Source organism: Macaca nemestrina, chromosome 11 (genome assembly GCF_043159975.1).
Source record: "Macaca nemestrina isolate mMacNem1 chromosome 11, mMacNem.hap1, whole genome shotgun sequence".
NCBI classification, from domain to species: domain Eukaryota; kingdom Metazoa; phylum Chordata; class Mammalia; order Primates; family Cercopithecidae; genus Macaca; species Macaca nemestrina.
Window position 1 is genome coordinate 65527797 of NC_092135.1, and position 27109 is coordinate 65554905.

The 27109-nt window shown below is 34.8% G+C and overlaps 1 protein-coding gene and 1 non-coding gene across 5 annotated transcripts in view; one reads left to right on the plus strand and one right to left on the minus strand.

Annotated features, from left to right (window-relative positions):
- LOC105483294 (beta-1,3-galactosyltransferase 1) overlaps nt 1-27109 on the plus strand; it is a 562258-nt gene that overhangs the window by 314514 nt on the left and 220635 nt on the right. The window lies entirely within an intron of this gene.
- Nucleotides 21626-21687, minus strand: LOC112426978 (U7 small nuclear RNA). The gene has a single exon (XR_003018385.1). It is a non-coding gene; the product is annotated as a U7 small nuclear RNA (small nuclear RNA).

A 27109-nucleotide genomic window follows, 5' to 3' on the forward strand; every position in this document is an offset into this window, starting at 1 on the left:
ATGGATGTATTTTGTCTGTATGTAGAGATTTAACCACATAAACGTTGACATATTAATTAGATGGTTTGTTTCAAGCAGGCAGAGCACAGCTAATGAGAAATTTAACCATACTTAAAATCAATGGCCTTCTCTTCATAATAGGTTGTAATAAGCCTTCTCTTACGCATGTTGGAAAACATGTTCCTTGTAGAAAACCTATCTCCATATCCCTTTCTGGATTTCTGTTTCTAGGGGAGATTTTACCATTTCACAATCAAAATCGTGTGCAGTTAATAGTTTCAAAATGTACACTATTGGTATCCAAACATGTCAATACAGAACCCTAGAAGACTGACAAATTCCCCTGCTTAAAGGTGGAACTATCACAAAGGCAGGCCGTAAATATTGAAAACCATAATATTTACTCTAATGGCATTTCAAGCAGGAAATAAGAACCACAACTGGTAGTGGTAGTTATTCTGCCTCCTTAACAAGTTTAATCCTGGACCAACCCAGATTTCAAATCTAGAGTGAGGAACAGGTATCTGTGTTTGGAACAAGTGTGGGTATCTAGTAATGGGACCAAAAAGGCAACCACATAGAATCTAACAACCAAACCTGTGTCATAAGGCAAGCAAACTATAAGGTATCATGAACCAACCTTAGAGGAGAAGTTGTTTGGGGAATAATTCAGGAAATTCTCTTTCTGGTTTACTTGTACAAAAAAAAAGGAGAGAAAAGGCAAACAACAAGAAGACCTGGACACAAAGAGGGGAACAGCAGACACAAGGGCCTACTTAAGGATGAAGGGTGGCTGGAGGGAGAGGATGAAAAACTACCTATTATTACTTGGGTGACAAATAATCTCTACACCACACCCCCATGACACACAGTTTACCTACATAACAAACCTGCATATGTACCCCTGAACCTAAAATTAAAGTTAAAAAAAAGAAAATCCTACTATTGAGAACGAGTTATCTGATTAACTTTTATTAATTTATTTATTTTAATTGAGAAGTTGCTTCACCAATCATATTGCCTATGTAGAATAATTCTAGGCATATGTACACTTTCCCAAAATATGTTCGTTTTTAAATAACTGAACTTTTTACAATATAATATTTTATACTTGTTAAAATATAGCAAACTGCCCTTTCTGGAGGTTACCTGGAGCCCTTCGTCATTTTCTTTCATTTTCTCAAAATTCTCCCTCTGGCCAAATCTAGACTCTATGTTGGAGTTTCAATTATGAAAGTGTTGAAAAGGCACAAAAAGTCCTTTTTTATTAAACGCAAAAACCAGCTATCACCTGGCAAGATAGCTGGTTTCTATAGAAATATACGTATAAAGATTAATTATGGTGTAAATAGACATTGCCAGCGAGTTGTAGTTAAGAAATGATGTCCTTGCATTGCCCAGTAAAAGGGGTGTATTTGTGAGTATTTCTGTGTACCAAGCAATTTCTAAGGAAGAGCAGCGCCCTGGGGTCACATAGTTACATCTCAGCCAATATCCGCCCTTAGTTCTCTCCTATTCCGTCGATACAATGGTAATATACGATGCACCTGGAGCACATTACTTTTGGCCTTAAGGATGACTTTGCCTTATGAAAAAAAAAATTGTCCTTGTCAAGTTTAAGCAGAAATATTTCAGACATCCAGACTCAAAAATCATTTACAATCCAAGAAATAAAATCCATCATATTTATTCTCCGATGGAAAAGAATATCTAACAGATTGTTTAATTTGAAAAAGAGAACAAGTGGCCTGTTGATGAATTGCTTTAGTTCCTAACATTACTGACAGACAGCTGATGAAAATGTCTTCATATATAATCATTAACAGTAGGACTTTTTCAGAGGCTTGGCGATAGCCTGTGGATAAACAAAGGAATTAACTTACTACATTCTAAAGCAGTATGCCAATCCATTTTTCATTGTTAAAGGGCAGTTAAGAAAATTACCAATTTATTTGAATGATCTAGTTTGTAGCTTTTAACACTAGATGGTTAATTCATGAATAGTGGACCTAAAAAAGTCAATATTTCTCCCCTGTGGTAATATGTTTGCAGTAAATGAGACATTAACCTTTTTAAATCTTTTGCCTAAAACCAGGAGTCAAATGGTTTTAGCAGATATTATTAGGCCTTTATTATTGTTATTATTATTTTGTAGCATGCTTCCTACTACAACTTGGTCACTACACTTTTGCATTGTGTATCAGCATAGAATTCCATAATACAGCTACCCAGCTGGTAATCCTGTGTGTTGTAATTCCCTTTAAAACATTGAGTACACTGAGCTCTACACTTGCTTTGCATAGGATAGGTGATCGAGGTTTCTTTGTGTCTTGAACTCTGATATTCAAAATTCCAACATTTTTTATTTGCTTTTTAAAAATATGAAATTTTTGCTGTTTTCCAAATATTCTATAATTACTTGTGTGTGAGCTTTACAATGGAATTGTAAAGAATATCCTTTTTGCCTTGAATAATAACATGTTAGTACTGATAATAATGTCAGAATCTAAACATGGATCATGGGAGAAATTGTGAAGATTTACTAGCTTGAGCAATTCTAAACCTTCCTGCATTTTCTACAACAGCTTCTATTTTGGTTCATCTTATTGAGAAAGCAAGATTGAAATAATTGTTTGTCCTGATGAAGAGTTTGTCAAAATTGATTGCTATTGCTAAGTTGTGTTATTAGAAGTCCATATTGTGCGTCAAAAATAAATGTAGTATTTTGTTCAATGTATCCTATACAATTGAGCATCTAGCGTTTTCCCCAAAAGAGAAGCAATGGGGGACAGGTAGAGAGAGACAGAAAAGAATCAGAGCCTTATGTTCCTGAGAAAGAAGAAAAAGGGAGCTACAGTTAGAACACTCTACGAAGTCTTAGAAATGTTCACATGCTCAGTGTTGCAGTTCAGCCTCTAAGATTTTTATCCTACGTAAATAATTGAAAAAAGTTTTAATGTTAATGAAGTTGTTTATCACAGAATTTTTTAATAATATAAGAAATGTATATACTACAGAAATGCCTAATAATAGATAAATGATCAAATAAAATATGGTACATTCATATAGTATAATAGGAGGCTAGGCCATGAAATTGTAGTTGAACATTTTATGACATTGAAAGCTATTCATGGTGTGTATTGTTAAGTAAACAATCAGGATAAAAATATAATTATATTCTTCAAATATTTTATGTAATATAGTAGAAAGAGGAAACAAAACATACGAAAACCTAATACCGGGTATCGACTCCTCATTGTCTCCTATTTATAACATGAGTTTTTGTTTTTCTTTAGTCTTGTTTATATTTCCAATTTTTAAATTAATGGATGTGTGTTACTTCCATAAGAAAAAAATGCTTAAAAAATATACTTAAGCACTTTTCCTCTGAGGATGTTGGGAAGAAAGCCCAGATTTCCGTGCTTTATCTCTTAGAAGCCAGAGTAAAAATAGGTTAAGATAGCACAAAACTTCTCTATACTTTCTCTATATTTTATTTTCTGAAATATTTATTGTATATAATAGAACTTCCAAAATATGTGGTTTATCCCAAGAATATAAACATATTTAAATATGAAGAATGTTTTAAATTATTTAAAAAGTCAAGCACCCACTTCCAATACATGTTTCAGTCAACTAAGACTGAAGGTTTTTTTCCCTTGACATTATAATCTACCAGAAATCAAGAAACAAGAAAATATTAATGCCATGTTTATTAAAAGCTATGATGAGACCAAGCTTCCATGAACACTACTCTCATTCAATATTTTTCTAGATGTTCTAGCAAATGTAATAAAACAATAACACTAAATAAATGTATGCATATTGGGAAAAAAGAGAAAAATTAACAAAATTACTATAATTTGTACATAATATGTATGACTGCTAAGGAAAACCTAAGTAAATCAGCAAATAAATGCCTTATTTTAAAAATTTAGTAAATAGACTATGCTTGATTACACAAAAATTCAGTGTCCCACACCACAGTATATGTCATTCACAATCAATAGCAAAGAAAATGAAAAAAAAAAAAAAAAAAAGCCATTCCATTTAAAATAACTTCACATATGAAAAACCTCGGAATATACTTAAAAGAGACAACACATCTGTGAAAGAAATCTACAAAATTATGAGGACAGACATTAAAAAACAAAACTGAATGGAAAGTCTAATTGAGAGTTTTCAATTATCTCTGAATCCATTTGTAAGGAAATCTCTATGAACATCTTAGTGGAATTGTGAGGAAATGTAAAATTCTTAGAAAAAATGATTCTTAAATTCATCCAACCAACAACAGCTAAAAACAGCCATTTTGAATATAAGATGAATGCAAGTAGGCTTGTTAAAATGTATTCTAGAGTTCTTATATTTCAAACAGTATGGAACAAATGTATATTTCAGAAATTTGTATGTCAGTGGGACATAGTGCAACATCCAGAAGCTGACTAAAATTTAAATGCAAATTGGATTTATAATTATAATGCAAATGCAAAATGTGATAAACATTTCAAATACATTACAAAAGGATAAAATATTCGGTAAATCAAATAGAGACAATTGTCCGAAAATAGATAAATAGATGGATGGATAGGTAGATGGTAGATAGATAGATAGATAGATAGATAGATAGATAGATAGATAGATAGATTTACCCATAGGTTACTCTTAAATAAAAGAAGTTTCAGATTGATTTGAATGTTAAAAATAAGAACATATAAATCTTAAAATAAAACATAGAAGTTTAAAAATAAATAATGTTTTGAAAATGGACTGCCTAAGCATATTACCAAAGCAAAAAGTAACAAATGAAAATAACCTTGGATTAACCACATGAAAATGTAAAACTTTGAGCTACATGACACTTTTTAAAAATTTAAAAAACAATGTATGAATGGATGAAGAAATTGTAGTGTATATGCACAATAGAATATTATTCATCCTTTAAAAAGAAAGGAAATCTTGTCATTTGCCACAACATGGATGAGCCTGGAAGATGTTACATTAAGTAAAACAAGCTAGACTTAGAAAGACAAATACTGTATGATCTCGCTTATATGTAGAACCTGAAAAAATCGTATTCATAGAAACAAAGGGTAGAATGATGGTTACCAAGGGATTGGGGCCTGGTGGAGGGTGAGGAGAGTAGGAATTGGGGAGATATTAGTATATTGGCCAAAGGATACAAAATTTAAGTTAGAAGAAATAAGTTTAGAAGGTCTATTGTGCATGGTGATGACAGTTAATAATAATGTATTGTATGCTTAAAAATCACTAGAAAAGTAGATTTTAAATGGTCTCACTACTAAAAATAAGTATACGAAGTAATGAATTTGTCAATTCTATTTTGCCATTCCACAATGTATACATATATCGAAACATGTTGCATACCATAAATATATACAATTTTTGTCAATGAAACAATAAAAATAAAAATGTGAAAAGCAAACAATAAATGTTAAGATTTAGGACACAATACTAATATCTCTAATAAGAGTAATAATAATAATAAGCAGGTCTTATGTAGTGTTTAGCACGTGTCATGCAGTATTCTAAGTGCTTTAATGTGGTAACTCACTTAATCCTCCCATGAGCTCCATGTGGTCGGTACTTTATTATCCTCATTCTACAAGCAATGAAACTGAGGTGTGGAAAGGTTTTTAGTTGCCCAAAGTTAGACAGTTCTAAGTGGTGAAGCCAGAATTTGAACCCAGCACACAGGTAGATTGGCTGTTGAGACTGTGCTATGCGCATTCTGACATATGCCACTCAACATTTATGAGTTATTCATGGTCAGGAAGCTCAAGATAAGCATTCAGTAGAATAACAGAACAAAACAAAAAGCACTTTACAAAGAAAGAAGGAGGGAATACTTTAGTTTATAAATCCTTAGAAAATGTTAAACAGTAATGGTTATCAAATACTGAAAAATAAAAGGAGATTGAATATCTAATATTTCAGAGCAGCAATGATTCAAATGTTTAATAAATTTCCTGAAGAGTGTGGTAATAGGAACTCTTATGTTGATAGATAAGTACATCTCTAGAGGGCAATTTTGCAAACTGTATAAAAATAATTTAAATCACCCATACTTTGACCCAGTAATTACTGCCCTGGGGAAACTATTAAGCAAGGGTATGTGTGTGTGTGTGTGTGTGTGTGTGTGTGTGTGTGTGTGTGTGTGTGTGAGCACGCGCACGCGTGCACACAAGAGCGTGCACATCTGTGTCTCTGTAGGAAGAATATATAATAAAATGTATGCCAGGTGCAGTGGCTCACACCTGTAATCCCAGCACTTTTGGAGGCCGAGGTGGATGGATCTCTTGAGGTCAGGAGTTTGAAACCAGCCTGGCCAGCATGGTGAAACCCCATCTCTATTAAAAACACAAAAACTAGCTCAGTATGGTGGTGCATGTCTGTAATCCCAGCTACTCAGGAGGCTGAGAATCGCTTGAACCCAGGAGACAGAGGTTACAGTGAGCCGAGATCACGCCATTACACTACAGTCTGGGTGACAGAGCAAGACCCTGTCTCAAAAAAATAAATAAAAAAATAACAAGAATATATACTGAAATGTTAATGGTAATTCTGGTTGACAGGAATCTTTATTTTTCCCTGTAAACTTTCTTGTATCTTCTGGGGTATTTGAAATTAGAGTGTAATTCTTATAAAATCAGAAAAAAAATACAGCTACATTTTTCTTGATAGTACTTTGAATTGATTCAAATCTCCTCTATCTGAAAAGATTATGTATTACTTAAAGCTTTGAAGCAGACAATCATGTCAGTTAGGAATACTTTTGGCTGAAAGAAATATAATAACCAAACAATGGTCTATTATAAAATAAAAGTATTTGATTACATCAAGTAACTTGACTTTTGGAAGTAGGCAGTTTCAAGCTTGATCTAGTGGCTATATGCTAGCATTAAGCACCCAGGAATTTTTTGTTTTCCTGTGTCCCACCCTCCGTATGTTGGCTTTTCTCTTTTAAACTTAAAGCGTCATGGTCATAAGATAGCTGCCTAAGCTGTAACGATCATATTCATCATCCACATTAAAAGCAGAAAAAATAATGGAAGGGTTAAGGAGAAATGCTTTCTTCTTGTGAGTTTCCATCTTTTTACCTGAAAAGAACATGTTTCATAATTGTTTCATCTCAGCAAACTTTGGCTTATTATAGGCAAAACTCACATATTCACTCTTAAACCTATCAATGGCAAAGAGACCTAATTTGCTTAGAACAATTATGAGTCACCTCCTGGAGCTGGGAGAGGATTCACCTTCATTGTGATTAAGGAATAGCCCATTATTCCACTCCCACCTGTACAGAATTAGGGTTCTATTAGAAGTGAAAAGGGGTGTTAGGTAGGCCACAAGCAGTATCTGCCATAGAAACTGAATTTTCTTGTTAATATAGTAAAACAAAACAAAAAACCTTTGTAAAACTTTTATTGGAGAAATAGGCTAGCCCACATTTCTAGTTAACTACATTCTTTTATCAGTTCTAATTTGGGAGGTACAGGATCATAGAAATTTAGAACCATAAGGAAAGTTTTAAATCCTTAAAAATCACCCAGCCTAATTCACTTAATTAATTAATGAGGAAAGTGGGGGGCATCAAGGTTCTAATCTACTCCACACCACTTGGCTATAATTAAAGAGCTGGGCCCAACTTCCTGATTTCCTCTTCAATGCAGTGCCTCCCATGGTTTTGCCTCTAGCATATTTGAATCTAGATAATTAAAAGGAATGTTATAATGGGCTTCTCTTCATTTATTGTTTTGTCAGATCTTTTGCTGTTGGATTAAAAGTTTTTATTTACCACTTCCTGGCTTTCTCTTACTTTAGTTCTTGTGTAAATCTGAGTGGAAACCTTCATATTTTACCATGGCAGAAAACAAACCAACAAAAACAAACAGAAGCAAAGGTAGAAAATGCTTTAGATTTTCCTTCTTGTTACCTGTCTCTCTATGAAAATCTCTTCCTTGAACCTTTATTTCACTTCCTTACTTGAGATATTAACTCAGTTTTGGATTCTTAACGGCTAATGCTTCAATAAGTTCTTCTAATACAAAATTTCTGAGAAACATATTGGACCGGAGAATATTTGTTAAGCTTTTTATTAAATTCAGATTTACAGGAAGATTGCAAAGACAGGACAAAGAATTCCCATGTACATTTCATCCATAGTACTCAACTACTGACATTTTAGCATGTTTGCTATATTAGATACATGTATATATAAATTTTTCTGAACCTTCTGAGAGTACAGATATGACATGCCTTTATTCCAGGATACCTCTACATGTATTTCCAAAAACAGAGACATTTTCTTATATAACCACAAAACCATAGTCAAAATAAAAAAGGTAACAGTGCAACATTACTACTATCTAATCTACAAATCTTAGTCAAATTTCATTAATTATACGACTAATGTTCTTCATACCAAAAAAATGTTCTAGTCTAGGTCAATTCAGTATCATATATTACATTTGGTTTCATGTCTTTTTAACCTCCTGTACCCACAGCAATTTCTTAGACTTTTGTTATTTTTGAAGAATACAGTTCATTTATTTTGTATTAATAGAATGTCTCTCAGAGTTAGTCTGTTACTTATGATTAGATTCAAGTTAATATTTTGATGGATATTTCAGAGAAATGGAGTTGTATCCTTCTCAGTACATCAAGAAGAAAATTATATCTTTTTCCTTTCCTGATGATGTTAACATTGATCATTTGATTAAGATTTTTTGCTAGCTTCATGCACTCTAATGTTACCTTTTTTTCCTTTCTAATTAGTAAAGATGTTCTGGGAAAATACTTTGAGACTTTGTAAATGTAATGTTTCTCACCTACCCTACGTACTACTTTTGCCTGAAACAATTATTACTATGGTAGTTGTCAAATGATTTTCTAATTCCATTATTCCCAATACATTTATTAGTTGGCATTCTTCTGTTAAAAAACATCTTTCTCTTCTCTCTCATTTATTTTATCAGTATGCATTTCTAGATTTTTTTTTATTCTGTAGGTTATACTATTGATGACTCTCACAAGTACAACTCCAACTCAGAAATATTTTTGGCTCCCCGGTCCTCTCCGCATTGAATACCCTCTTAGCACTTTTACTTTACTCTCTAGCACATATCATAATTTGCAGTTATATATGTGTGTATAATCATTGATAGTCTGTTATAGTCTGTATATATAAATTTATATAATCATTTGTTGCCTATCCCCCAACATACTAGAATTAAACTGCATGAGAACAGGGACTAGGTCTATTTCATTCATTTGACATCCAGTGGAGTGCCTGACCATAATAGCTACTATTTTTTTTTTTTTTTTTTTTTTTTTTTTTTTTTTTTTTTTTGAGACGGAGTCTCGCTCTGTTGCCCGCGCTGGAGTGCAGTGACCGGATCTCAGCTCACTGCAAGCTTCGCCCCCCGGGTTCACGCCATTCTCCCCCGCCAGCCTCCGCAGTAGCTGGGACTACAGGCGCCCGCCACCTCGCCCAGCTAGTATTTTTGTATTTTTTAGTAGAGACGGGGTTTCACCGTGTTAGCCAGGATGGTCTCGATCTCCTGACCTCGTGATCGCCCATCTCGGCCTCCCAAAGTGCTGGGATTACAGGCTTGAGCCACCGCGCCCGGCCAATAGCTACTTTTTGAGAGAACACTTCTGTATCTGAATATATTTTTAAAGACTTAAACATATATATATATATAGAGAGAGAGAGAGAACATTGTGCAGAAAGAAAATAAAGCATGAAGGCTAAGAAATCAAATTAAGAAATAATATTAACTGGTTTCATGATTTTGATAAACTGGCATCTTTCAGATATTTTATGACAATTCTGTCACACATGTTTATATGCAAAGGTCCCAATACAGATGGTTTAAGTCTCACATAAGTAAGTTTTGTCCAGCTTCCAGTTGTCAAGTGTGAGATTTCTGTGTAGTGAAAACTAATTAAATTTTAAAAGCACTATTAATTCATTTAGTCAGTCAGCTAATATTTATTAAGGCACTGCAGTGGCCAGATATGATGTTAGGAATAGGTATGCACTGGTAATCAAAAAGGAACTATTTTCACAGAACTTACAGTTTAGTAAGGATGATAAACATTAAACAAACAAATACCTAACTATTAATCACATTAAACTATTTAAAAAGCTCAAAGAGGATCTTATGAAGGATATTAACAGGAGGGATCAACTTTAAAGTGAATCGTTAGGAAAATCATGTCTGCAAAGAGTATAATATGTTAGCTGAGATCTGATGGACAAGGAGGAACCAACGATGTGAGGAGTGTGTGTGCAGTATTTGTTACATGTGTGTAGAAGAGAAAGAGGAGAAGGGCATTGCAGTGTGTAAGTAAAAATGTAAAAAAGTATCTGAGAGACTGCAGGCAGGGAAAACTTGGGATGTCCATAGAATTGCTAAATAGCTCATGGCTAACCCATAAACACAATGAGAAGGTAACTAGAATTGATAAATAGCCCATGTGGCTAACCCATAGTATACAAGAGAAAGTAACTAGAGAACAGGCAGAGGGAGGGGGCTGGAGTCAAGTTATACAGATCTTCGTAGGCTGTCTTAAGAATTTGGGATTGTATTTTTTTCTTAGCAAAATACAAAATCATTAGTGATTTTAAGCAGAGGCATCATAGGATTGAAAGTACAGTCAATTCTCAGTATTTGCAAATTGTATATTTGTAATTTTAAATTTGCAAATTTTATATTTGCAAATTCACCTACTTACTAAGATTTATTTGTAACCCCAAAATATGCCCACAACTTGTGGCACTTTCATAGTCACAGAGCAGTGAAAAATTTGAGCCACCCAATCAATGCACACATTCCCAGCAGAGACCTAACAAGGTGATGCCCTGTCTTCCTGCTTCAGCTCTCATACTGTAAACAAATGTCCTTTTTATGGACCATTTAGTGCCATGTTTTCAAAACTTTTAGTTAGATGTGGGCTTAATTCATTTATTCTTTTGACATATATTTAATAGGCTTTCAATGGCTGTTAAATCATTATCTGTCAGAAAATGTCTTATTCACCAACTTGTAATATTAATACTGATCAGCCTATAAATGCAAATTTATTAACCTTATCATCATCCAGAGAGCCTCAAAAAGATATTCCCCTCCCACCACCATCAAGCTGAAGGGTACTTTCTTTCATTTTCACAGTAGAGAGTTTAGTGTATTAAAATACTTAATGCTAGCTGCAATTGGGATATTTATGAAGTTCCCATCTTTTATATTTTTCAGTTCTTTTTTTTTTTTTTTTTTTTTTTTTTTTTTTTGACGCAGGGTCTCATGTTGTCACTCAGGCTGGAGTGCAGTGGTATAATTATGGCTCACTGCAGCTTTGACCTCTTGGGCTCAAGCAATGCTCCCACCTCAGCCTCTTGAGGAGCTAGAACTACAGGCACTCACCACCACATCTGGCTTATATATTTATTTGTAGAGACAGGGTCTCCATATGTTGCCCAGGCTGGTCTCGGACTCCTGAATTCTAGTGATCCTTCCACCTCAGACTCCCAAAGTGCTGGAATTACAGACGTGAGCCACCTTGCCTGGCCAATGAGTTATTTTCAATCAATTTAATTAAAATGTTATTACTTTATCAGAGGGATTTTTTAAGAAGAAATTAGTCATTGATGAACCTTTCTGCCACTAATTATAAGACTTCTTTTCACTTCAAAGGAACTCCAAGAGCTTTCTGTTATAAAGATTAAGCAATTGAGGCAAAACATATTACTTTAGCCAAGAACTTTCTTTAGAAGTTGATATGGTTCGGCTGTGTCCCCACTCAAATCTCATCTTGAATTGTAGTTCCCATAATCCCCACATGTTCATGGGAGGGACCCAGTAGGAAGTAATTGAATCATAGGGGTGGTTACCCCCATGCTGCTGTTCTCATGATAGTCAGTGAGTTCTCACAAGATCTGATGGTTTTATAAGGTACTCTTCTCCCTTTGCTTGGCACTTCTAACTGCTGCTGCCTTGTGAAGAAGGATGTGTTTGCTTCCCCTTCCACCATGATTGTATGTTTCCTGAAGCCTTCCCAGCCATGCAGAACTGAGAGTCAATTAAACCGCTTTCCTTTATAAATGACCCGGTCTTGGGTCTGTCTTTATTAGCAGCATGAGAACAGACTAATACAGAAGTATATACATCAGCAGAGACATACATAAACATATTCTATCATACACATTCATTACCTGCTCAAATTGTTACCCTTTTCTTCTTAGCAGTAGTTCAGTATTGTTCACATAATCTCCTCCACATGTCCATGTTCTTGGGAAAGACAATTGTATCAACAGCCCCGGAAGTTTGGAAATTGAACCACTTTAGCCAGTGATGATCATTTCATCCCCTCTGCTAGGGATTGACTTGGGGAAAGCCATGTGATCCAACTCTGGCCAGAGAACCTTGAGTCTGTTGTGATAACTTCTGAGAAAGATTTTCCAGATGAAAAGAGACATGTGGAAAAAAATACATCTCTGAATGTGGAGTTCAGTGAGCCAGCGGTGCCAGGAGATGTCTAAGCCATCTTGCAGCTATAGCAGTTTAAGCATGAGGATAAAAGGCCATGCCCTGAGGAAATATATTAAAAATCGAAGTATATGTTGCCACCTTCTAATGCCCGAATTAACCAACCTACAGAGGAAATTGTATCTGCAGCTTATTGTTTTTAGCATTTAAGATATTTTGGGTTGAGTCTTCTGTAACTTGGAATCATAAGCATCTTAATATGAACCACCATTAAGAAGTTTATTATTTCATACTTCATCATTTGTAAGATACACATATTTGTACATTTTAATATCTCTAAAAAGGAAATGCATCTTACAATTGATGGCACCTCAGCTTCGATGAACTAAAAAATTATTTCTATGATAATATTTTAATATTCAACATTAAAATATGCAAAAGCATTATGTTAAGCAAAGGTATCCTGATGACATTCTAAGGTATCTAGTCATTGGTAAAACCTAGGGCAGTCAGTATTAATCTGACACAAAATGAGATAATGCATCACCCATTTTATTAGTTACCAAAATGACTATAGAGTGTGAATTGTAATCATGGACTCAAGATGAAAAAGTCAAGATTATAAAATCTTTTGATTCTCCTCAAACATATTGTTATATATAGTTAACATTCTTTCCACTAGGAAAAAAAAAAAAGGTATTTGCTTTGAAAACACAGTCATATCAAAACCACAATGAGATACCATCTCATGCCAGTAAGAATGGCGATCATTAAAAAGTCAGGAAACAACAGATGCTGGAGAGGATGTGGAGAAATAGGAACACTTTTACACTGTTGGCAGGAGTTGTAAATTAGTTCAACCATTGTGGAAGAGTGTAGCTATTCCTCAAGGATATAGAACCAGAAATACCATTTGATCCAGCAGTCCCATTACTGGGTATATACCCAAAGGATTATAAATAATTCTACTATAAAGACACATGCACACATATGTTTATTTGAGGCACACACTTAGAACCAACCCAAATGCCCATCAATGATAGACTGGATAAAGAAAATGTGGCACATATATACCATAGAATACTATGCAGTCATAAAAATGGATGAGTTTATGTCCTTTGCAGGGACATGGATGAAGCTGGAAACCATCATTCTTAGCAAACACAAAAACAGAAAACCAAACACCGCATGTTCTCACCCATAAGTGGGAGTTGAACAGTGAGAACACATGGACACAGGGAGGGAAACATGACACACCAGGGCTTGGTGGGGGGCAAGGGGAGGGGTAGCATTAGGAGAAATACCTAATGTAGATGACCGGTTGATGGGTGCAGCAAACCACCATGGCACGTGTATACCTATGTAACAAACCTGCACATTCTGCGCATGTATCCCAGAACTTAAAGTATAATAATTAACAAAGAAAAATACGTAGTCATTTCTGACTAATTGAACATAAATTCAATTGAATGCCAACTGTGAATATTGTGTAGCAAGATGTTTTCACTGGACTTAAGGGATGTATTTAATATATGAACTCAACATTTTAGGCAGGATAAAAATGCAGACAAGTAACTATAACACATGGCAGTGTTTTAGTCATGGTATTAACTGCTACCAGAACACCAGTGAAGTAAAAATGGATACTTTTCTGGGGTATTGGAAAGTCTTAAAGGAGAGAAATCATCTGATCTGATCTCAGTTTTGAAGGGTGCATATAATTTAGACAAGTCAAGATCCAATGGGCTAAGAATATTCCGAACAAAATAATAGAATCTGCAATGGCCAGAGTGTTTTCCAGAAACAGGCCTTAAACTAAGATGTTAAAAATGTTAAAATAATGGGAAATAGAGTTGACAGGTAAGCAAGTTCAGATGCATTTTCACCACCAAGTTCTTTCTCTCAGATTTTCTGGAAAGACATGTTGATGAAATTCTAATCTTTGACCCCTGAAGATTGAAATCCCTCATAAGCAAGAACTGACCTTCAGCTTTCTTTAATAGGCATCCTTACAGTTTTCCAAAGTAACTTAGGACAGCGTGGTGAAGAACAGGAAAGGAAATTTTAACTAAACACTCATAGGAACTTCAGTTAAAATGAAACTCATAGGAACTTCAGTAAAGTGAAACAGTTCACATATTTTATATACCAGCACTGTGCTAAGCGTTTTACATATGTGCTAAGCGTTTTACATATTTTAGCTAACGTTCAAAGCAACTTTGTAACATAGACATGAACGTTTTATTTGTGACAAAGCTGAGTTTAAGTACCTTGCCCAAGGTCAAACAACTAGTTAACTAGAGCTAGAATTTTACTACAGTCTAACTCCCAAATTTAAATTTATATCCACTATATTTTATGACTACCAATCACTTTTCAAGTACAGATTTAAATAGGTGGGATTCGCTCTTTGGTTTGCCATGCTGAAAGGGGGGATTTGGAGGCATTATTTTCTTGTAGTTTATTTGTTCTTTTTGCAAAGTTCTTTCTGCTTTAGAATGTTATTTGCAACAAACCATATGAAGAATGTTCATGAAGAGCATCCAGTATTTATAACTAGGAAATAACCTATAATTACCTACTTTATGTAAAAAATTACTGAATAGCTGTATTAAGATTGGTCAATCCTAACTGATCAACTGGCTAGTGATTTTCTATCAGCCTAAAGTATTTACCATTCCCTTGGGCCAAATTTCATTCCATAGAGAATAGAGGGCTAGGCCTAATTGGAGAATAAATCTCAGGCATGCATCATGAGAAATATAGATTTTTTTTATTTTCTACAAATAACTTGTCATGGAGGTGCCTTGAACTTCAGGGGAAAAAATTGGAGTTCTACAGACTAAAGTGCAGGTAAATTGGAAAAGTATAAACCCTTCCCTCTTTTTCTTTCAAACAATTTAAAATCCAAGTCATGTGCTTTTTGATTTTTTAAAAAATATAGACCAGTCTGCAACTCCAAATGCCACAAAATGCCATAGAAATAAAAATGGATGGCTAACCTTTGAGGAAGTACTAACCTGGCAACAATCATTCTGACCTTCACCAGTTCAATACTTTTATAACAGCTTTGTCATTCCTTTATTTGGAGTGCTTTTAAATATTATGTAATGGGCTAAAAAATTTTTCTTGACCAAGCAGTATTTAATGGAGCAACACGAAACAGGTATGTGTTCCTATGATTATTTGATTAGTGTAAATAAAAATTTTGAAAAGGCCAACTGTCAGAAGAAGAAATTGGATATAAAACACTAAGCCAAATCAACCCACACCCTGATATTTATTTTCACATTCAGAAGGGAAAATCCACTAATACCCGATTATTTATTTTCCATGTCAAAGGAGAGCTTTAGACTCATGTTATAATTAACTGTATGGCATGATTCATTGCAAACTATAGTTTCTCTGCAATTTACTTGTAATTAATTTTCTTCTTTTTGATCTTTGGAAACTGGCATTTGTTTCCTTCCCCACCCCTTTTTAATTTATGTAATGATTGTCCATTGACTGCAGAATTATATTTGGGTGTGGCACATTAAAATGAGGCTGTAGTAATGTGTGTAGAGATACTTGTAATGTCTGCTTTCTACTTGAAGCTAATTCATATAAATTAAAAACCATCCTAGATGACAGAAGAATCAACGACTAGACTCACCTAGACTATAACCTAAGCCACAGCAATGTCTGCTGAAAACTCCAAAACAATTTCACTTTGAAGGGAACAATTTTCAGCTCAACTGAAAGTACAGCAAAGGGGTTAGGAAAAGGAAAAAGAGAAGGTGATTTGAAAAGAAACATGAAGTTGGTCATGAGCAGAATAAAAACTATTTAAGTACCATATTTATTTTTTGGTGTTAAAGTGACAGTGGACCTTAGCCATATCAAGATTTTTTAAATTTTAAATTAAATAATACATTTATAAATAATACTGAAATCTCTAATTCTAATCCAAACCTACATACATATTCTCTGCCTTCCTCCATTAAATATGTGTATCTTCTTTATCTCACAGTAAGAAGCTTTGTACTCAACGATATCAATGTATTTACTCATTTATCCCGTCCTGCAATATAGGACAATAAACCTATCAAGTAAAAATCAAGATTGCTTTATGATTCCATGTCAAGAATTTGGATGTCTGGATAATGTATTTTGAGGCTGAAAATGTTGCCAAACAGGCAGATTTCATCAGAAATAGATCTGGAGAGAACATACAGTTCTTTTTAGTTCCTGATTCATTCTCTTATCTAGAGACCCAGAAAAGAAAACAAAACAGGGAAATATATTTTTCCCTCTTAGTGGTTTTGGATTGTTTGCTATTTTTCTGTTAATATCAATTTAATAAGGAAAGTTAAAAATTGAAAAAAATGTAATATAGTTATTTATTCCTATGTCTGTTTACATGTGGCATTAAATATTCTGTAACATGCTAATAGGAAAATTTCATAACCAAATACATATAGTAAATATTCAATTAAGCATCTTTATAGTCACAGCAGAGACTCTTGGGGTTCTTAACATATTAACATGCTAATAAGGTGAGGGAGAGAGAAGAAAGGGGTGCAAAGTCTCTTGATCCTAAAACCCTTCACTTGGGTAGTTTTCTTTGAAACACAAAGCAATTATCACAGTGTATGTTTTCACATTTACACAGTGATTTCATTAATATCTGCCTAGAGGAATGCTCCAGTAAGGCAAGGGCTATGTGTATTTTTTCTCCTCATTTTATTTCCAGTGCCCAGCATAGTGCACTTTGGTCTAAATACAGTTTGGGGTCACCGGGGCTCAGGTCTCCATAATTCAAGTTTATGTAATCTATAATGTGTGTGTGTGTATGTGTGTGTATGTGTGTGTGTCAGTTTTTATTCTAATGTTTGCTTTTAAAAATATATTGTCCTGTGAATTTTAACAGACCTATACAGCTGTGTAGGCATCACCACAATCAAGATGTAGAATATTTCCATTACAGTGAAAAGTTTTCTTATGCTCCTTTATAATTAGTCCCACCTCTCCCCTTTGTCCCCTCCAGACAATCAACTGATAACTGATTTCTGTCTCTATCAGTTTGCCTTTTCTGGAATGACATATAAATTGAATCATATAATATATAACTTTTTGAGTCTGGCATCTTTCTTCTAGCATTATGCATTTGAGATTCATCCATGTTGCTGCATGTCTCTGGAGTTTCTTCCTTTTTATTGCTAGTAGTGTGCCATTGTATGAATGTACCACAATTTGTTTTTCCCTTTTCTACTTGATGACATTTGAAATGTTTCGAGATTTTTGCAATAAGGAATAAAGCTGCTATAAATATTTGTGTACAGGTTTTATGTGAACGTATATCTTTTTTTCTTTTGGATAAATACCTGGGAGTGGAACAACTGGGTCATATGAGAATTATATGCTAAATTTTTAAAATGTTAAATTACCAAACAATTTTCTGATGTGGCTGTGCCCATTTGTGTTCCTACCAGCCATATGTGAAAGTTCTAGTTGCTCTACATCCTTGCCAGCATTTGCTATTGTCAAACTTTTTAACCCATTATGAGTATTCACATGAATATATGAGACATGCTAATAGGTATGTGGTGGTACCTCATTGTGACTTGAATTTGCATTCCTCTGCTGACTGATAATTTTGAATAACGTTTGATGTGCTTATTTTCTACCTGCCTCAATTATTTAATGAAGTGTCCATTTTACTTTGTTGCCCATTTTTAAAAATTGGATTATTGTTTTATTATTATTGTGATTTGAGAGTTCTTTACATATTCTGGTGAAAAGTCCTTTGTCATATATGTGTTTTGCAAATACTTTCTCTCAGTCTGTGGCTTGTCTGTTTATTTTCTTAACAGTGTACATTGTGTTTTTGACCCCAAACGACTTTTTTAGCCTGTTGTTCCGTTGTAAATTGGAGAGAATAAACTAAAACCCTTTACATGGAAGTGACCTTTGTGTATCAGCACACATTATGATTTCACTTTAATTCCATTTAAGGTCTGTTAGAGTAAACTTTTAGGAGACAGAGTTGAGATATTTGCTTCTACAGTCATTATTCCTATTTGGAAACTTGGCTTGTAGTACCATTCAATAAAAACTCAGATTGTATATCTGACCTCCACCCAAATCATAGATGGATATGTGGCCAATCTTTTAAGATACAAACTTTGAAGATGAACCTGCTTGGCCTCCAGGTTTCACCTTGATCCACAGCCACCAGCAGGATTTCTGTAGAATGGTAAAAATAAAAGATAAGCAAGCTAGTGGATTCAGTAATTCTCATTTTTAAATCCACTGTCTGAGTATAAATAGTTGTAAGAATTCACTCAAATTAACTTGTATCTGTAATATTACTGAACTAGGTAAACATAACAAAGTAGAGGGTGGAGGCATGGGCCTGGGGGTAAATTCTCTAAACCTTATGGGACTTTGGTAGCAAGCTGTCAGGCTTCCATCTTCATTGTGTTAACTATAAGCAGTAAAGGGCTATATTTTAATAAAAATATATGTATTCAGTGGAGTGAGATGATATGTCATATCATGAATTTTATAGGTTTCAGATTTATTAGTGTGGGAAATTTTATTTGTTCTGTGGAAGTTACTTGCATAGGGCACATGGTATAGAAGAAAATGTGCCAGAGTCTAGCAATCTAGGTCAAGGTCACTAGTATCTACCATTAATATTTGGAGCCTACCATAAATGGGACATAAGGAAAATAAAAATAACCTCTCTGAGTTACATTGTATAGCCAACAGAGGATGGATTGGAGCCGAGATATGTAATGATTCCTTAGGCAAAATGGATTTTCACATATGGTTTTCCAGTAACAATATTGAATATCAGCATACCTAATCAACCAGAAGAGAAAATCAGTCATCTTGTAATGTCTAAGAGATAGATAAATTTTAACAGAGGAGCTTTGGTGTAAAAGTCCCATTGGCAAGGCCAGAACTTTTCTGAACAGGGATGACCTGGACATATTTGGCCTGAAGTTATTAAACTTTGGAATCATTTAAATAATTTTCCCTTGTTTTAATTTTGAGGTCAGCCTATGGGCAGATAATTTATTCATCACATAGAGTTCCGGCGCACATAACTGTTTTATTTCTCATCATGAATTAATAAATATACACTCTATTTTCATACATGAATTAAGTTAACATGAGCTCATCCTAAATAAGGTCCTCTATGGATTCATTTTCTTCTGTCATAATTTTATTGCTCTAAATATAATAATACCCTCTGAACCATTGTTTTATTAACATTTTTCTCTAAATTAACTCACCCCTTTTTTAAACTGAGTCTCAGATTAAAGATTAATATCTGAGGTCAGTGAACTAGTTATGTTATTTCCCTAAGATGCATTAGAATAAATTACTACAGAAATAAAACCTTTTTGTGCATGGATCAAAAATTATCTTGTATGCCACACTTTGTAAACACTGCTTTATACCTTGGCAGATTTACAAAAGTAATGCCACCCTGTGAGAAGCCAGCTGACCTTTCATGGTGACACCAGTTCATTAAGTGCCTTTTGCATTTGAAAATTATGTACTAAATAATTACATGACTAGCCATATCACACAATTGGTCTTTCTGGGCATCTTTTTCTTGATATGTAAAATTAAGTGTTTTCCAACTCTAAATGTTATGACACTAGACAAAACTACATGTGACATACGTAGAAAGAACAGACAATATTTGACCTTAGAGAATTGAATTGACCTCTCTAACCTCCATATTCTTATCAGTAAAATAGGTGTACTAGTATAATTAGTATCTCTGGATTGTTGTAAGGATTAAATGAGATTAGATATGCAAAATACACTTACCGCAATGCATGAAATATAGGCATATTGGTTAGTTATGCAGCAGGTGAGGGAGTAGAGGAACAAGTTAAACGACATCCTGAGGAAACAACCAAACAGGGTTGATCTCTTCATAAAGTCAATGTCATCTTTAAAAAATGTATGAAGGATCTCATTGTTCTGGATTATGAGAGATTTTAAAAACTTGACATACAAATTCAAGATGTGATCATTAATGAAATACAAGTTCTACAGAAATCAGTTGATGACAATTGGGAAATAATTGGATGCATTTTGGTAGTCACTGGGTATTATTAATTATTATTATATTTGATAATTATTAATTTTGTTAGATACAGAAATGGCTATACGAGATGTTGTTCTCAGTTTTAAGCACTAAGTGCTGATGGATTTTGGAGTGAAGTGTCATGATATCTGCAGTTTACATTGAAATTATTCAGAAAATTAAAGCTAGATAGATGATTGAAAGATAAAATCATCAAATAGGGCAAAACATTGATAATTTAGATCAAAATGGGGCATATGGGCGCTATGTACCAAACTTTGTAATTTTCTATACATTCAAAAATTATCATAATACAAACTTTGAAAGAATGATCCAAATGCATTGATTGGGAACAGATTCCAAGAAATACTATAGGACAAATATACCAAAATGCCAAGGAGTGTACAGAATACTCCCATCGTGTACAACTTTCTTGCTCCTTATTTCTCTCCTTCATTCCTGCGTTCTTTCCTTTTCTTCCTATTTTCAAAGAATGAAAAAGAAACTATCAACCATCATTTATTTTTCAGAGGAACTAGGATTGGGGGTAAAGAAAAAGAGATTTTACTTTTCATTTAACTTTGCTCAATACTATTTGAGTTTTTTTTACCATATTCATATATTGCTTTAACTCTTTTTTAATGTTTAAATGAAAGTCACAGCCAAATATTTTTAAGTTAATTATTATAAGCTATTTAGCCAAAATTATTAGTGTTTCTCCGAATGAGACTCTTCCTTTGAATAGGACAAGGCATCATGTTCTGAAACCAATGATTCTGTGCAGAGTGCCTGCTGAAGACACTGATTTGACCATAAAGAAAACAAGGGTTTATCAGGACACAAACATCTGGAGAAGAGAAGTGTTTGCCACACACACCTGCCATTGATATGAATAGAAGACATATTAAGATACCTGCTCCTTAGATTCTACAATTTGCCTTTTTTAAAAATCCAGATTAATGTTAGAGCTTTCTAAGATTTTTATCTAGCAGGATAACCCAATAGATAAGTATTTTTATGGGGTTTTCTGGTGGAAACTGGAAAACCTGCTAGACAAATTCTAAACAAGGTCTAATACTAATCTGGATTTAAAAAATTTTTTTACTAATCTGGATTCTTAATTAATTAAAGTACAGATTGTTTAAATAGTCCTGTTCACCCTTATAATGTAATTTTAAAATTTTTTACTGGAATATATTTTTCTTAGTTGTCTTAGTTGAATAGTAGTTTTTTAGAGTAGGATAACTACAAATACTAGTTTTCTTTCCTCTCTCTCTCTTACCTACCTCTCCTTTTCTTTTCTTTCTTTCTTTTTATTTTTATATTTTTTTTACTTAATCTCTTTTTTATTATTGATATACTCTAAGTTCTGGGATACATGTGCAGAACATGCAGGTTTGTTACATAGGCATGCCCATACCATGCTGGTTTGCTGCACCCATCAACTTGTCTACATTAGGTATTTCTCCTAATGCTATCCCTCCCCTAGCTCCCCACCCACTGACAGGCCCTGGTGTGTGATGTTCCCCTCCCTGTATCCATGTGTTCTCATTGTTCATCTCCCACTTATCAGTGAGAACACGTGGTGTTTGATTTTCTCTTCCTGTGTTAATTTGCTGAGAATGATGGTTTCCAACTTGATCCATGTCCTTGCAAAGGACATGGACTCATCCTTTTTTATGGCTGCATAGTATTCCATAGTATATAGGAGCCACATTTTCTTTATCCAGTCTATCATTGATGGGCATTTGGGTTGGTTCCAAGTCTTTGCTATTGTGAATAATGCTGCAATAAACATACTTGTGCATGTGCCTTTATAGTAGAATGATTTATAATCCTTAGGTGTATACCCAGTAATGGGATTGCTGAGTCAAACGGTATTTCTAGTTCTAGATCCTTGAGGAATCGCCACACTGTCTTCCTCAATGGATGCACTAATTTACACTCCCATCAACATTGTAAAAGCGTTCCTATTTCTCAACATCCTCTCCAGCATCTGTTGTTTCCTGACTTTTTCATGATTGCCATTCTAACTGGCATGAGACGGTATCTCATTGTGGTTTTGATTTGCATTTATCTAACGACCAGTGAGGATGAGTTTTTATTTTTTTTCATATGTTTGTTGGCTGCATAAATGTCTTCTTCTGAGAAGTGTCTGTTTATATCCTTCACCCACTTTTTGAAGGGTTCGTTTGTTTTTTTCTTGTAAATTTGTTTAAGTTCCTTGTAGATTCTGGACATTAGCTCTTTGTCAGATGGATAGATTGCAAAAATTTTCTCCCGTTCTGTAGGTTGCCTGTTCACTCTGACAATAGTTTCTTTTGCTGTGCAGAAGCTCTCTACTTTAATTAGATCCCATTTGTCAATTTTGGCTTTTGTTGCCATTGCTTTTGGTGTTTTAGTCATGAATTCTTTGCCCATGCCTATGTCCTGAATGGTATTGCCTAAGTTTTCTTCTAGGGGTTTTATGGTTTTAGGGCTTATATTTAAGTCTTTAATCCATCTTGAGTTAATTTTTGTATAAGGTGTAAGGAAGGGGTCCAGTTTCAGTTTTCTGCATATGGCTAGCCAGTTTTCCCAACACCATTTACTGAATAGGGAATCCTTTCCCCATTGTTTGAAAGTGATGGAGAGAATGGAACCAAGTTGGAAAACAGTGTTCAGGATATTATCCAGGAGAACTTCCCCAACCTAGCAAGACAGGCCAACATTCAAATTCAGAAAATACAGAGAACACCACAAAGATAATCCTTGAGAAGAGCAACCCCAAGACACATAATTGTCAGATTCACTGAGGTTGAAATGAAGGAAAAAATCTTAAGGGCAGCCAGAGAGAAAGGTGGAGTTACCCACAAAGGGAAGCCCGTCAGACTAACAGCAGATCTCTCTGCAGAAACACTGCAAGCCAGAAGAGAGTGGGGGCCAATATTCAACATTCTTAAAGAAAAGAATTTTAAACCCAGAATTTCATATCCAGCCAAACTAAGCTTCATAAACGTAGGAGAAATACAATCCTTTACAGACAAGCAAATGATGAGAGATTTTGTCACCACCAGGCCTGCCTTACAAGAGCTCCTGAAGGAAGCACTAAATGTGGAAAGGAAAAATCAGTACCAGCCACTGCAAAAACACACCAAATTGTAAAGACCATTGACACTGTGAAGAAACTGCATGAACTAACAGGCAAAATAAACAGCTAGCATCATAATGACAGGATCAAATTCACACATAACAATATTAACCTTAGTGTAAGTGGGCTAAATGCCCCAAATAAAAGACACAGACTGGCAACTTGGATAAGGAGTCAAGACCCATAGGTGTGCTGTATTCAGGAGACCCATCTCACATACAAAGATACATATAGGCTCAAAATAAAGGAATGGAGGAATATTTGCCAAGCAAATGGAAAGCAAAAACAAACAAACAACAAAAAAACCCAGGGGTTGCAATCCTAGTCTCTCATAAAACAGACTTTAAACCAACAAAGATCAAGAAAGACAAAGAAGGGTATTTACGTAATGGTAAAGGGATCAATGCAACAAGAAGAGCTAACTATCCTAAATATATATGCACCCAATACAGGAGCACCCAGATTCATAAAGCAAGTTCTTAGAGACCTACAAAGAGACTTAGACTCCCACACAATAATCACAATAATAGTGGGAGACTTTAATGCCCCACTGTCAATATCAGACAGATCAACAAGACAGAAAATTAATAAGGGTATTCAGGACTTGAACTCAGCTCTGGACCAAGTGGACCTAATAGACATCTATAGAACTCTCCACCCCAAATCAACAGAATATACATTCTTCTCAGCACCACATCGCAATTATTCTAAAATTGACCACATAATTGCAAGTAAAACGCTCCTCAGCAAATGCAAAAGAAAGGAAATCATAATAAACAGTCTCTCAGATCACAGTACAATCAAATTTGAACTCAGGATTAAGAAACTCACTCAAAACCACACAACTACATGGAAACTGAACAACCTGCTCCTGAATGACTACTGGGTAAATAACAAAATTAAGGCAGAAATAAATAAGTTCTTTGAAACCAGTGAGAACAAATACACAACATACCAGAATCTCTGGGACACAGCTAAAGCAGTGTTTAGAGGGAAATGTATAAACACTAAATGCCCACAGGAGAAAGCAGGAAAGATCTAAAACCAACACCCTAACATCGCAATTAAAAGAACTAGAGAAGCAAGAGCAAACAAATTCAAAAGCTAGCAGAAGGCAAGAAATAACTAAGATCAGACCAGAACTGAAGGAGGTAAAGACATGAAAAACCCTTCAAAAAATTAACGAATCCAGGAGCAGGTTTTTTTGAAAACATCAATAAAATTGATAGACCACTAGCCAGACTAATAAAGAAGGAAAGAGAGAATACTATAAACACATCTATGCAAGTAAACTAGAAAATCTAGAAGAAATATATAGATTCCTGGACATATACACCCTTCCAAGACTAAACCAGGAAAAAGTCAAATCCCTGAATAAACCAATAACAAGTTCTGAAATTGAGGCAGTAATTAATAGCCTACCAACCAAAAAAAGCCCAGATCCAGATGGATTCACAGCCTAATTCTACCAGGGGTGCAAAGAGGAGCTGGTACCATTCCTTGTGAAACTATTTCAATCAACAGAAAAAGAAGGAATCCTCCCTAACTCATTTTATGAGGCCAGCATCAACCTGATACCAAAACCTGGCAGAGACACAACAAAAAAAGAAAATTTCAGGCCAATGTCCCTGATGAACATCAATGCAAAAATCCTGTATAAAATACTGGCAAACTGAATCCAGCAGCACATCAAAAAGCTTATCCACCACGATCGAATTGGCTTCATCCATGGGATGCAAGGTTGGTTCAACATATGCAAATCGATCAATGTAATCCATCACATAAACAGAACTGATGACGAAAACCACATGATTATCTCAATAGACTCAGAAAAGGCCTTGGATAAAATTCAGCACCCCCTTTATGCTAAAAACTCTCAATAAACTAGGTATTGATGGAATGTATCTCAAAAAATAAGAGCTATTTATGACAAACCCACAGTCAATATCATACTGAATGGGCAAAAGCCGGAAGCATCCCCTTTGAAAACTGGCACAAGACAAGGATGCCCTCTGTCATGACTCCTATTCAAAATAGTATTGGAAGTTCTGGCCAGGGCAATCAGGCAAGAGAAAGAAATAAAGGTATTCAAATAGAAAGAAAGGAAGTCAAATTGTCTCTGTTTGCAGATGACATGATTTTATATTTAAAAAACCCCATTGTCTCAGCCCAAAATCTCCTTAAGCTGATAAGCAACTTCAGCAAAGTCTCGGGATACAAAATCAATGTGCAAAAATCACAAGCATTCCTATACACCAATAATAGACAAACAGAGAGCCAAATCATGAGTGAACTCCCATTCACAATTGCTACAAAGAGAATAAAATGCCTAAGAATACAACTTAAAAGGGATGTGAAGGACCTCTTTAAGGAGAACTACAAGCCACAGCTCACGGAAATAAGAGAGGACACAAACAAATGGAAAAAATGTCACGCGCATGGATAGAAAGAATCAATATTGTGAAAACGGCCATACTGATCAAAGTAATTTATAGATTCAATACTATCCCTATCAAGCTACCATTGACTTTCTTCACAGAATTAGAAAAAACTACTTTGAATTTCATATGGAACCAAAAGAGTCCATATAGCCAAGACAATCCTAAGCAAAAAGAACAAAGCTGGAGGCATCACGCTACCTGACTTCAAAGTATACTACAAGGCTACAGTAACCAAAACAACATGGTACTGGTACCAAAACAGATATAGACCAATAGAACAGAACAGAGGCTTTAGAAGTAATGCCACACATCTACAACCATCTGATCTTTGACAAACCCAACAAAAACCTACCTCACCTTTTCTAAAGAGATTAAAAAAGAAATTGAACTGAACTAAGTAATGAGTAGAGTAAAAGCAACTTTGTCAGCAGCTGAGGAGATTAAGACTCTCAAAGCAATATTAACTTTAATCATCACTGGTTCTTCTCTTACCTGGCAGGAAAGCGTGGCAGGGCAGGAGCAGAGCACCTTCTGATAATGGTGAAATAAAGGGGATTGGTTTACCCCCACCTAGAAATTCGGAAGACCCTTTCTTCACCAAGCTGAAGACATGCTCTGTAAGAAAGTAGGTACTCAGATGCTTCTACACTGTTGGTAGGAGTGTAAATTAGTTCAACCATTGTTGAAGACAGAGTGGCAATTCCTCAAGGATCTATAACTAAAAATACCATTTGCCAGCAATCCCATGACTGGGTATATACCCGAAGGATTATAAATCATTCTACTATAAAGACACATGCACACATATGTTTATTGTGGCACTATTCACAATAGCAAAGGCTTAGAACCAACCCAAATGCCCATCAATGATAGACTGGATAAAGAAAATGTGGCACATATACCCCATGGAATACTATGCGGCCATAAAAAA